Consider the following 15,274-nt stretch of genomic DNA (forward strand, 5'->3'; position numbering starts at 1 on the left):
CCACAAAACTCCATTCCTCCTAGAAATATTTCAACTAAATACTTACCCCTGCCCTAGAAAGTTCGGTAAAACGAGATAGACTTATTTATAGTGAAGTGTTTCTTAGTCATATGTTTACCCGAATATTTAAAAAGTACAATTTTTACAAACCATCCACAAAACTCAATTCCTCCTAGAATTATTTAAACTAAATACTTACCCCCGCCCTAGAAAGTTCGGAAAAACACGATAGCCTTATTTATAGTGAAGCGTTTCTTAGTCGTATGTTTATCCTAATATTTAACAAGTACCATTTTTCTATAGCATCCATAAAACTCAATTCCTCCTAGAATTATTTAAACTAAATAGTTACCCCCGCCCTAAAAAGTTCAGAAAAACACAACAGTCTTATTTATAGTGAAGCGTTTCTTAGTCTTATGTTTACCCGAATATTTAACAAGTACCATTTTTCCACACAAGCCACAAAACTCAATTCCTCCTAGAATTATTTAAACTAAATACTTACCCCCGCCCTAGAAAGTTCGGAAAAACACGATAGCCTTATTTATAGTGAAGCGTTTCTTAGTTGTATGTTTATCCGAATATTTAACAAGTACCATTTTTCCATACCATCCATAAAAATCAATTACTCCTAGAATTATTTAAACTAAATAGTTACCCCCGCCCTAGAAAGTTCGGAAAAACACGATAGCCTTATTTATAGTGAAGCGTTTCTTAGTCGTATGTTTACCCGAATATTTAACAAGTACCATTTTTCCATACCATCCATAAAACTCAATTTCTCCTAGAATTATTTAAACTAAATACTTACCCCCGCCCTAGAAAGTTCGGAAAAACACAATAGCCTTATTTATAGTGAAGCGTTTCTTAGTCGTATGTTTACCCAAATATTCCACACGTACCATTTTTCCACACCAGCCACAAAACTCAATTCCTCCAAGAATTATTTAAACTAAATAGTTACCCCCGCCCTAGAAAGTTCGGAAAAACACAACAGCCTTATTTATAGTGAAGCGTCGTATGTTTATCCGAATATTTAACAAGTACTATTTTCCCATACCATACATAAAACTCAATTCCTCATAGAATTATTTAAACTAAATAGTTACCCCCGTCCTAGAAAGTTCGGAAAAACACGAAAGCCTTATTTATAGTGAAGCGTTTCTTAGTCGTATGTTTACACAAATATTCAACACGTACCATTTTTCCACACCAGCCACGAAACTCAATTCCTCCTAGAATTATTTAAACTAAATAGTTACCCCCGCCCTAGAAAGTTCGGAAAAACACGAAAGCCTTATTTATAGTGAAGCGTTTCTTAGTCGTATGTTTACCCGAATATTTAACAAGTACCATTTCTCCATACCATCCATAAAACTCAATTCATCCTAGAATTATTTAAACTAAATAGTTACCCCGTCCTAGAAAGTTTGGAAAAACACGATAGCTTTATTTATAGTGAAGCGTTTCTTAGTCGTATGTTTACCCGAATATTTAAAAAGTGCCATTTTTCCATACCATCCATAAAACTCAATTCCACCTAGAATTATTTAAACTAAATAGTTACCCCCGCCCTAGAAAGTTCAGAAGAACACAATAGCCTTATTTATAGTGAAGCGTTTCTTAGTCGTATGTTTACCCAAATATTCAACACGTACCATTTTTCCCCACCAGCCACAAAACTCAATTCCTCCTAGAATTATTTAAACTAAATAGTTGTCCCCACCCTAGAAAGTTCAGAAAAAAACAACAGCCTTATTTATAGTGAAGCGTTTCTTAGTCATATGTTTACCCGAATGTTTAACAAGTACCACTTTTCCGCACCATTCATAAGACTCAATTCCTCCTAGAATTATTTAAACTAAATAGTTACCCCCGTCCTAGAAAGTTTGGAAAAACACGATAGCTTTATTTATAGTGAAGCGTTTCTTAGTCGTATGTTTACCCGAATATTTAACAAGTACCATTTTTCCATACCATCCATAAAACTCAATTCTTCCTAAAATTATTTAAACTAAATAGTTACCCCCGCCCTAGAAAGTTCAGACAAACAAAATAGCCTTATTTATAGTGAAGCGTTTCTTAGTCGTATGTCTACACAAATATTCAACGCGTACCATTTTTCCACACCAGCCACAAAACTCAATTCCTCCTAGAATTATTTAAACTAAATAGTTACCCCCGCCCTAGAAAGTTCAGAAAAACACAATAGCCTTATTTATAGTGAAGCGTTTCTTAGTCATATGTTTACCCGAATATTTAACAAGTACCATTTTTCCACACCAGCCACAAAACTCAATTCCTCCTAGAATTATTTAAACTAAATACTTACTCCCGCCCTAGAAAGTTCGGAAAAACACGATAGCCTTATTTATAGCGAAGCGTTTCTTAGTCGTATGTTTATCCGAATATTTAACAAGTACTATTTTCCCATACCATACATAAAACTCAATTCCTCATAGAATTATTTAAACTAAATAGTTACCCCCGTCCTAGAAAGTTCGGAAAAACACGAAAGCCTTATTTATAGTGAAGCGTTTCTTAGTCGTATGTTTACCCAAATATTCAACACGTACCATTTTTCCACACCAGCCATAAAACTCAATTCCTCCTAGAATTATTTAAACTAAATAGTTACCACCGCCCTAGAAAGTTCAGAAAAACACGATAGCCTTATTTATAGTGAAGCGTTTCTTAGTCGTATGTTTACCCGAATATTTAACAAGTACAATTTCTCCTTACCATCCATAAAACTCAATTCCTCCTAGAATTATTTAAACTAAATAGTTACCCCGTCCTAGAAAGTTTGGAAAAACACGATAGCTTTATTTATAGTGAAGCGTTTCTTAGTCGTATGTTTACCCGAATATTTAAAAAGTGCCATTTTTCCATACCATCCATAAAACTCAATTCCACCTAGAATTATTTAAACTAAATAGTTACCCCCGCCTTAGAAAGTTCAGAAGAACACAATAGCCTTATTTATAGTGAAGCGTTTCTTAGTCGTATGTTTACCCAAATTTTCAACACGTACCATTTTTCCCCACCAGCCACAAAACTCAATTCCTCCTAGAATTATTTAAACTAAATAGTTGTCCCCACCCTAGAAAGTTCAGAAAAAAACAACAGCCTTATTTATAGTGAAGCGTTTCTTAGTCATATGTTTACCCGAATGTTTAACAAGTACCACTTTTCCGCACCATTCATAAGACTCAATTCCTCCTAGAATTATTTAAACTAAATAGTTACCCCCGTCCTAGAAAGTTTGGAAAAACACGATAGCTTTATTTATAGTGAAGCGTTTCTTAGTCGTATGTTTACCCGAATATTTAACAAGTACCATTTTTCATACCATCCATAAAACTCAATTCTTCCTAAAATTATTTAAACTAAATAGTTACCCCCGCCCTAGAAAGTTCAGACAAACAAAATAGCCTTATTTATAGTGAAGCGTTTCTTAGTCGTATGTCTACACAAATATTCAACGCGTACCATTTTTCCACACCAGCCACAAAACTCAATTCCTCCTAGAATTATTTAAACTAAATAGTTACCCCCGCCCTAGAAAGTTCAGAAAAACACAACAGCCTTATTTATAGTGAAGCGTTTCTTAGTCATATGTTTACCCGAATATTTAACAAGTACCATTTTTCCACACCAGCCAAAAAACTCAATTCCTCCTAGAATTATTTAAACTAAATACTTACTCCCGCCCTAGAAAGTTCGGAAAAACACGATAGCCTTATTTATAGCGAAGCGTTTCTTAGTCGTATGTTTATCCTAATATTTAACAAGTACCATTTTTCTATACCATCCATAAAACTCAATTCCTCCTAGAATTATTTAAACTAAATAGTTACCCCCGCCCTAAAAAGTTCAGAAAAACACAACAGTCTTATTTATAGTGAAGCGTTTCTTAGTCGTATGTTTACCCGAATATATAAGAAGTACCATTTTTCCACTCCAGCTAAATAACTCAATTCCTCCTAAAATTATGTAAAATAAATACTCATCACCGTCCTAGAAAGTTCGGAAAAACACTATAGCCTTATTTATAGTGAAGCGTTTCTTAGTCGTATGTGTACCCGAATATTTAACAAATAACATTTTCCATGCCATCCATAAAACTCAATTCCTACTAGAATTATTTAATCTAAATAGTTACCCCCTCCCTAGAAAGTTCTGAAAAACACGATAGTCTTATTTATAGTGAAGCGTTTCTTAGTCGTATGTCTACCCGAATATTTAACAAGTACCATTTTTCCCTACCATCCATAAAACTCAAGTCCTCCTAGAATTATTTAAACTAAATAGTTACCCCCGCCCTACAAAGTTCAGAAAAACACGATAGCCTTATTTATAGTGAAGCGTTTCTTAGTCGTATGTTTACCCGAATATTTAACAAGTACCATTTTTCCATTCCATCCTTAAAACTCAATTCCGCTTAGAATTATTTAAACTAAATAGTTACCGCCGCCCTAGAAAGTTCAGAAAAACACAATAGCCTTATTTATAGTGAAGCATTTCTTAGTCGTATGTTTACCTGAATATTTAACAAGTACCATTTTTCCACACCAGCCACAAAACTCAATTCCTCCTAGAATTATTTAAACTAAATACTTACCCCCGTCCTAGAAAGTTCGGAAAAATACGATAGCCTTATTTATAGTGAAGCGTTTCTAAGTAGAGAGTCGACCAGAGTACACTACAAATCCACATTTTACATATAATACATAACTTTCGAGCCCTCCAAGTATTATTAGAACTACATAGTCATCCCCTACTGTAAAAGTTTAGAGAATCGTAAACGTCCTAGTTATATTGAAGCGTTTCATAGACATATTGTTGTTCGAATATGCAACACGTATCATTTTTCCACACCAGCCACAAAACTCAATTCCTCCTAGAATTATTTAAACTAAATACTTACCCCCGCCTCTCACAGAAAGTTCATAAAGACGCAATAGCCTTATTTATAGTCGTATGTTTACCTGTATTCTTGTTAAATTTTTTTATTTCTAAACTATTTTAAATTGACAACACATCGAAGTATTTGCAAACGCTAAACCTTTTCTTTTTTTTCTCCACCTTAATAGGATCAAATTCGCAAATCCTATCTACCGACACATTCATATCAAACTATTGTTGGCTAACGGCAATTGTCCAGAACAAATCAGAGACCGCTCTTGATAGCACATACTTCAAAAATGGAACTGTGGATAACACAAGGGTGATTGACAGCTTTCCCTAAAAAACCATTCCTAAATACGCAATTTGACAATCTCTAGTTTTCGATTAATTAAAAATGTGCACGTGAAGCTGAAGTGTAATTCTAATGGAGGGCTGAATGTACGGTTTAAACTGTGCATGGTCTGGTAGGTTTTCCTGTAGGTTCTGGACTGTGTATATCAATACTACTAAAAAAAAGAATTGTCCTGTTATTGACATTAGCTAGTTTAATTGAGCTAGCTTGCACACACACAGACACAAACACAAAAAGAAACAAAAAATATCAAACACAAACACACACCAACACAAAAACAAAAACAAACAAACACAACAAAACAACCTAAAAAAAAACAAAACACAAACCCAACAACACACAAAAAAAAACAAACACCCACACACACAGACACATTGTTACTTACTTACAATTTTTTCATAATTTCTTGAATGAAATTTCTGCATTGTGTATCCAATAGGTGAAACAATAAAGAGTTTATTACTTACTTGCGATTTTATCATGATTTCTGGAATTAAATATCATGTATTGTGTCCAGGAAGTGAATTCAAGAAAGCGATTGTTGCTTACTTACAATTTTTTCACAATTTAATGAAAAGAATAGAACTATTTTAAAGAATAAAGACGGGTTAAGCTTAAAGATATTTATTGCTTAAACGTATTAACAGATTTTTTGAGAAAAAAACAACAACACATGTTTACATAAAAATAGCGCTTAGAGTTCACTCTTAAACATCCAGAAGCGATGGTTATACATTATTTCAAGGACGAATAAAAAACGGATGTTGAGTTAGATTATTTCGTGCATGTCCCCAAAACATGTTTGACTACTTTATAACATACCAGTTTTTTAAGAAAAATGTGCACGTGAACTCACGATGTACATTCATTGTGCAATTGACAACAATAACAGAAAAAAACCTGTCTGCTTAAATTATATTATTACGACCATACTCTCAAAACATGTTTGCCCACATTATACCTTGCCAAGTTTAAAAAAACTTGTCTTTAGTTTCATAACATGCATTATAGTGTACCAACTTTTAAAATATTCACGCTTAAGTTTAATGACACAACTATGGGTTTTTCTTGCGCAATTTCAATGTACCGTTCATATTGCATACACTATTATCTTGTACCGTTTCATGTACTGGTCGCGGCTTTATATAACTTACTACCTATATCAAAATTTTGATTGGATGTACTTGGGGAAATGGTGGGCGTGGAAGGGGTGTCAGTTGCCTTAGAATGACTTTCGACAAAACATAGTGAGATAAACTATTATATAGGTAGGCCTATACTTTAACTAAATATTTAATATATATAGTTGGTATTTTGGTTAGGTATTTAATATAACGCGTTCTGTTGGACCTGCTATTCATAAGTCCTAGTTAAAGTTTCCATAATTCTTTAAGTTAAGTATTATATTTTCATCATATTTATGTATATTTCCTGAGGATTAATCTAAATGAATTTTTTGAGTGTTGTCAATATAATACATAATGAAACACAAAGTTAATATTTCACAAAATCAAAATTATGTATTTATTTAATATTTTTGGTTTCGTGGGGACGGCTGAAAGCACTCTTCCCACCACTCCGGAGAGTTTGTAGCGCCATAGTTTTCCTAGGTAGGTCTGTTTCATAATCCCCACCTCCCCTCGTGTACTTCAGGGAGTCGTAGCGTATGCGATCTTGGAGGCTCGTCCATGGTAACTAGACTTACTAGCAGGGTTGCCACCAAAACCAAAGAAAAATCACCAGTTTGTCATCAAGAAAATCACATGAAATCACCAGATTTTCACCACGAAAATCACCAGTATTTCACAAAAATCACCAGAAAATAGTGTTCAATAATCATACTCTGTACACCAAAAAGAGACGTGTGGCTCCCTAATCTTCGACATTATCTTTTTCCCACGCCGTCCCCTGTTCAATAATTTAGACAATTTATAATATGATCCGAAAGGCGAGGCAAAAATTGACATTGCTACACAACCTTCTGGTTCTGTCCCTGGCTAGCCTTGTTCCTTATTTAAATTCTTTTATAATTGTATATTTATGTAATTTTAAAAATATTGTATTTTTCTTTTTTTCGCGTTGTAAATTTAAAATAATAGACCAAAAAACTAAACTTTGTGCAAAATATCTAATTTAAATTTCTTTTTATCTTTTTTTACCCCCCCCCCCTGCCGTAGTTGGTATCCGTTGTGGTCAAATGGAGCTATTAAAAAGACGACTCAAATGGTATCAATTTCTTATATATTTGTTTTACTTCCGGAAAATTGTCGTTGGTCAAGTCTAAGCTGAAATATCAGACAAGCGGTGATAAATCTTATTTCCCTGGTTCCTTAGACGAGAGCCCCTTCAGACTGAGCCCCCTGGTTTGTTCAGACTGTAAGTCCCTTGAAAAAGACCTAGCCTTGGCTGCTGGCTTTCTGTTCTTGTGTGAATATGCTTTCTTGACATGAGAATTTTTTTTTTGTTTCTGAATCTTAATACTTTTTTATCACACATGGTACCCCCTTTGCTTTATTTATAAAGTAAAATTTGTAACTATGTTGAAGCCGATTTACAATCTCAATGTATAAACAAAAACCCACAATAACACCACTCTTTTGAAATAACGAGTAAAAACAATACATACAATCTGACATACACTGATTATTTCACATCATGCTTACAGATAAACTAATATTGCATGGAACGTTAAACAATTTTGTAAAAAATGACCACATTAAATTAAACTAACAATACCAACCCCGATCAAAAAAGAAACTCCAAATACCAAATGATATTCAAGACAAAAAACAAGAACACTAAAACCTATGATTAAAAATCTACATCAATGGTTATAACTCACAAGCGGAGGCACCCCTGCTTACGAGGTACAATTTCAGTCTATATGATAATGATTGTGATTAGAACCATCGTAAGAGTACAGCAGTAGCAGTAATCATTAGAAATATGTGTGACTAACGTTAGGTGCTGGGATATAAGTAGTATTCTTCGTTTGGATTTGCATAGGCCCATAGAAATTTCTACGTTATTCTATCGCGCCTCTACACCTTTGCAAAGAGATTCAGAACTCCCTCACATGGCCTTGTACTTTGCTGGGACATATAGCAATTTCTACGTTATTCTATGGGACCTCTACACCTTTTCAAAGAGATTCAGAGCGATAGACATTTGCAAAAAAGGGGTAATTAGTGATTGGATAATTTTTTAACGTGAAATCTCTGAATAAAATATTTTTGGAGCATGTACTTGACGATGGATAAAAGAGTTAAGGGGATTAGCAATTACGAGCAAGGATCTCTCCACTGGTTCCTGGCAGCAGGCTATGCATATCAAATTGTTGTACTGTGGGTTAGGTAACATGATTAAACACGCTTTTACAATCGCAATTCATTGATTGAAATTTGCAAAAAAGGGGTAATTGGTGATTGGATAATTTTTTAACGTGAAGGGTCAATTTTGGAGGGAAAATCGAAAATGCTCAGAATCAAAAATAAATGTGATCTGCCTCAAGGGCAAGGCTCAGAGGCCCTTTGTTCCCCCATTTCTGAGGGCAGGGGGGGTCAATTTTGGAGAGGAAACCAAAAATGAGCAGAATTGAAAATAAATGGGATCTGCCTCAAGGGGACGGCTCAGGGGTCCACCGGCTCCCCTTGTCTGCGGGCAGGGGAGGGGGGGTCAAATTTGGAGGGAAAATAAAAAATATTCATACTCGAAAATAAAAGGGCGCTGCCTCCAGGGGACGGCTCAGAGGCCCTGCGTTCCCCCATTTCTGCGGGCCGGGGCGGGGGGGGGGGTCAATTTTGGAGGGAAAACCAAAAATGCTCAGAATCGAAAATAAATGGAATCTGCCTCAAGGGCAAGGCTCAGAGGCCCTTCGTTCCCCCATTTCTGAGGGAAGGGGAGGGGGGTCAATTTTGGAGGGAGAATCAAAAATGCTCACAATCGAAAATAAACCGTGATCTGCCTCAAGGGGAAGGCTCAGAGGTCCTTCGTTCCCCCATTTCTGAGGGCAGGGGGGGTCAATTTTGGAGGGAAAATCAAAAATACTCAGAATCTAAAATAAATGGGATCTGCCTCACGGGGAAGGCTCAGAGGCCCTTCGTCTCCCCATTTCTGAGGGCTGGGGGGTCAATTTTGGAGGGAAAATCAAAAATACTCAGAATCGAAAATAAATGGGATCTGCCTCAAAGGGAAGGCTCAGAGGCCCTTCGTTTCCCCATTTCTGAGGGCAGGGGAGGGGGGGGGTCAATTTTGGAGGGAAAACCAAAAATACTCAGAATCAAAAATAAATGGGATCTGTCTCAAGGGTAAGGCTCAGAGGCCCTTCGTTTCCCCATTTCTGAGGGCAGGGGAGGGGGGTCAAGTTTGGAGGGAAAACTAAAAATACTCATTATTAAAAATAATGTAAGTAAGTAAGTAACAAACTCTATGCTTTTCTGCATCAATTGTCGGATATGTTGAATAAAATATGCAAAGTCGACATAGCTTTATTTCGTTTTTTAAGGTTGATTTAGACGAAGCATAGAGTTTGTTACTTACTTACTTACATTTTTTTCCATAATTTCTTGAATTAAATTTCTGTATTGTGCATCCAAATGGGGAATTCAAGAAAGAGTTTGTTACTTACTTGCGATTTTTTCATAATTTCTTGAATAAAGGGTCTGTATTGTGTATCCAAGGTTTAAGTTTTGATATTGCTCCTTACTTTCAGTTGAAGAAACGATATTCCAATTCTTGCATTTCACGAAAGAAATTCAAAATGAACTTTGAAAATTTAAGACAATGTAACTGTGACTAGGAAAAGCACAACAAAACACTACTGAAATATTCCAACTCTTGCATTTCAATGAAAAAATTCAAAATGAACTATGAAAATCAACAGAATGTAACTGTGAGAAGGTAATGCACAACAAAACACTACTGAAATATTCCAACTCTTGCATTTCACGACAGAAATTCAAAATGAACTTCAAAAAATCAAGAGAATGTAGCTGTGACAAGGTAAAGCACAACAAGTCACTACTGAAATATTCCAAATCTTGCATTTCACGACAGAAATTCAAAATGAACTTTGAAAAATCATGAGAATGTAGCTGTGACAAGGCAAACCACGACATGACACTACTGAAATATTCCAATTCTTGCATTTCACGAAAGAAATTCAAAATGAACTTTGAAAAATTAAGAGAATGTAACTGTGACAAGGTAAAGCACAACAAAACACTACTGAAACATTCCAACTCTTGCATTTCAATGAAAGAAATTCAAAATGAACTATGAAAATCAACAGAATGTAACTGTTACAAGGTAAAGCACAACAAAACACTACTGAAATATTCCAACTCTTGCATTTCAAGACTAAAATTCAAAATGAACTTCGATAAATCAAGAGAATGTAACTGTGACAAGGTAAAGCTGTGGATTTCCACCATTCAGGCTGGTGGACTAAGACCCCAATACTGAGCTAGTGGATTTCCACAATTCAGGCTGGTGGACTAAGATCCCAATTCTGAGCTAGTGAATTTCCATCATTCAGGCTGGTGGACTAAGACCCCAATACTGAGCTAGTGGATTTCCACCATTCAGGATGGTGGACTTAGACCCCAATTTTCCAACTCTTGCATTTCACGACAGAAATTCAAAATGAACTTTGAAAAATCATGAGAATGTAGCTGTGACAAGGTAAACCACGACAAAACACTACTGAAATATTCCAATTCTTGCATTTCACGAAAGAAATTCAAAAATGAACTTTGAAAAATTAAGAGAATGTAACTGTGACAAGTTAAATCACAACAAAACACTACTGAAATATTCCAACTCTTGCATTTCATTGAAAGAAATTCAAAATGAACTATGAAAATCAACAGAATGTAACTGTGACAAGGTAAAGCACAACAAAACACTACTGAAGTATTCCAGATCTTGCATTTCACGACAGAAATTCAAAATTAACTTCGAAAAATCAAGAGAATGTAATTGTGGCAAGGTAAAGCACAACAAGTCACTACTGAAATATTCCAACTCTTGCATTTCAACGAAAGAAATCCAAAATGAACTTTGAAAAATCATGAGAATGTAGCTGTGACAAGGTAAACCACGACAAGACACTACTGAAATATTCCAATTCTTGCATTTCACGAAACAAATTCAAAATGAACTTTGAAAAATTAAGAGAATGTAACTGTGACAAGGTGAAACACAACAAAACACTACTGAAATATTCCAACTCTTGCATTTCAATGAAAGAAATTCAAAATGAACTATGAAAATCAACAGAATGTAACTGTGACAAGGTAAAGCACAACAAAACACTACTGAAATATTCCAACTCTTGCATTTCACGACAGAAATTCAAAATGAACTTCGAAAAATCAAGAGAATGTAACTGTGACAAAGTAAAGCACAACAAGTCATTACTGAAATATTCTATCTCTTGCATTTCACGACAGAAATTCAAAATGATCTTTGAAAAATCATGAGAATGTAGCTGTGACAAGGTAAACCACGACAAGACACTACTGAAATATTCCAATTCTTGCATTTCACGAGAGAAATTCAAAATGAACTTTGAAAAATTAAGAGAATGTAACTGTGACAAGGTAAAGCACAACAAAACACTACTGAAATATTCCAATTCTTGCATTTCAATGAAAGAAATTCAAAATGAACTATGAAAATCAACAGAATGTAACTGTGACAAGGTAAAGCACAACAAAACTCTACTGAAATATTCCAACTCTTGCATTTCACGACAGAAATTCAAAATGAACTTCGAAAAATCAAGAGAATGTAACCGTAACGAGGTAATGCAAAACAAGTCACTACTGAAATATTCCAACTCTTGCATTTCAACTAAAGAAATCCAAAATGAACTTTGAAAAATCATGAGAATGTAGATGTGACAAGGTAAACCAAGACAAGACACTACTGAAATATTCCAATTCTTCCACTTCGCGAAAGATATTCAAAATGAACTTTGGAAAATTAAGGGAATGTAACTGTGACAAGGCAAAGCACAACAAAAACACTACTGAAATATTCCAACTCTTGCATTGCAATGAAAGAAAGTCAAAACGATCTATGAAAACCAACATAATGTAAATGTGACAAGAAAAAGCACAACAAAAAACTACTGAAATATTCCAACTCTTGCATTTCACGACATAAATTCAAAATAAACTTCAAGAAATCAAGAAACTGTAACTGTGACAAGGTAAAGCACAACAAGTCAATACTGAAATATTCCAACTCTTGCATTTCACGACAGAAATTCAAGATGAACTTTGAAAAATCATGAGAATGTAGCTGTGACAAGGTAAACCACGACAAGACACTACTGAAATATTCCAATTCTTGCATTTCACGAAAGAAATTCAAAATGAACTATGAAAATCAACAGAATGTAACTGTGACAAGGTAAAGCACAACAAAACACTACTAAAATATTCCAACTCTTGCATTTCAATGAAAGAAATTCAAAATGAACTATGAAAAACAACAGAATGTAACTGGGACAAGGTAAAGCACAACAAAACACTACTGAAATATTCTAACTCTTGCATTTCACGACAGAAATTCAAAATGAACTTCGAAAAATCAAGAGAATGTAAGTGTGACAATGTAAATCACAACAAGTCACTACTGAAATATTCAAACTCTTGCATTTCAAGACAGAAATTCAAAATGAACTTTTAAAAATCATGAGAATGTAGCTGTGACAAGGAAAACCACGACATGACACTACTGAAATATTCAAATTCTTGCATTTCACGAAAGAAATTCAAAATGAACTTTGAAAAATTAAGAGAATGTAACTGTGACAAGGTAAAGCACAACAAAACACTACTAAAATATTCCAACTCTTCCATTTCAATGAAAGAAATTCAAAATGAGCTATGAAAATCAACAGAATGTAACTGTGACAAGGTAAAGCACAACAAAACACTACTGAAATATTCCAACTCTTGCATTTCACGACAAAAATTCAAAATGAACTGAAAAATCAAGAGAATGTAACTGTGACAAGGTAAAGCTGTGGATTTCCACCATTCAGGCTGGTGGACTAAGACCCCAATACTGAGCTAGTGGATTTCCACCATTCAGGCTGGTGGACTAAGATCCCAATTCTGAGCTAGTGGATTTCCATCATTCAGGCTGGTGGACTAAGACCCCAATACTGAGCTAGTGGATTTCCACCATTCATGATGGTGGACTAAGACCCCAATTTTCCAACTCTTGCATTTCACGACAGAAATTCAAAATGAACTTCGAAAAATCAAGAGAATGTAACTGTGACAAGGTAAAGCACAACATGTCACTACTGAAATATTCCAACTCTTGCATTTCACGACAGAAATTCAAAATAACCTTTGAAAAATCATGAGAATGTAGCTGTGACAAGGTAAACCACGACAAGACACTACTGAAATATTCCAATTCTTGCATTTCACGAAAGAAATTCAAAAATGAACTTTGAAAAATTAAGAGAATGTAACTGTGACAAGGTAAAGCACACCAAAACACTACTGAAATATTCTAACTCTTGCATTTCAATGAAAGAAATTCAAAATGAACTATGAAAATCAACAGAATGTAACTTTGACAAGGTAAAGCACAACAAAACACTACTGAAGTATTCCAATTCTTGCATTTCACGACAGAAATTCAAAATGAACTTCGAAAAATCAAGAGAATGTAACTGTGGCAAGGTAAAGCACAACAAGTCACTACTGAAATATTCCAACTCTTGCATTTTAATGAAAGAAATCCAAAATGAACTTTGAAAAATCATGAGAATGTAGCCGTGACAAGGTAAACCACGACAAGACACTACTGAAATATTCCAATTCTTGCATTTCACGAAAGAAATTCAAAATGAACTTTGAAAAATTAAGAGAATGTAACCTTTACAAGGTAAAGAACAACAAAACACTACTGAAATATTCCAACTCTTGCATTTCAATGAAAGAAATTCAAAATGAACTATGAAAATCAACAGAATGTAACTGTGACAAGGTAAAGCACAACAAAACACTACTGAAATATTCCAACTCTTGCATTTCACGACAGAAATTCAAAATGAACTTCGAAAAATCAAGAGAATGTAACTGTGACAAGGTAAAGCACAACAAGTCACTACTGAAATATTCCAACTCTTGCATTTCAACGAAAGAAATCCAAAATGAACTTTGAAAAATCATGAGAATGTAGCTGTGACAAGGTAAACCACGACAAGAAACTACTGAATTATTCCAATTCTTGCATTTCAATGAAATAAATTCAAAATGAACTATGAAAATCATGAGAATGTAGCTGTGACAAGGTAAACCACGGCAAGACACTACTGAAATATTCCAATTCTTGCATTTCAATGAAAGAAATTCAAAATGAACTATGAAAATCAACAGAATGTAACTCTGACAAGGTAAAGCACAAACAAAACACTACTGAAATATTCCAACTCTTGCATTTTACGACAGAAATTCAAAATGAACTTCGAAAAATCAAGAGAATGTAACTGTGACACGGTAAAGCACAACAAGCCACTACTGAAATATTCCAACCCTTGCATTTCACGACAGAAATTCAAAATGAACTTTGAAAAATCATGAGAATGTAACTGTGACAAGGTAAAGCACAACAAGTCACTACTGAAATATTCAAATTCTTGAATATCACGACAGAAAATAAAAATGAAATTATAAAAATAAAGAAATACTAACAGTTACAAAGTAAATCACAACAAAACACTTCTAAAATATTACAAATCTTGCATTTCAATAAAATAAATACAAAATGAATTATGAAAATCAAGAGAATGTAACTGTGACAAGGTAAAGCACAACAAGACACTACTGAAATATTCCAATTCTTGCATTTCAATTAAATAAATTCAAAATCAACTATGACAATCAACATAATGTAACTCTTACAATGTAAAGCACAATAAAACACTACTAAAATATTCCAAATCTTGCATTTCAATGAAAGAAATTCAAAATAAACTAT

Source organism: Artemia sp. Qi Xiang Cuo, chromosome 9 (genome assembly GCF_049724085.1).
Source record: "Artemia sp. Qi Xiang Cuo chromosome 9, ASM4972408v1, whole genome shotgun sequence".
NCBI classification, from domain to species: Eukaryota; Metazoa; Arthropoda; class Branchiopoda; order Anostraca; family Artemiidae; genus Artemia; species Artemia sp. Qi Xiang Cuo.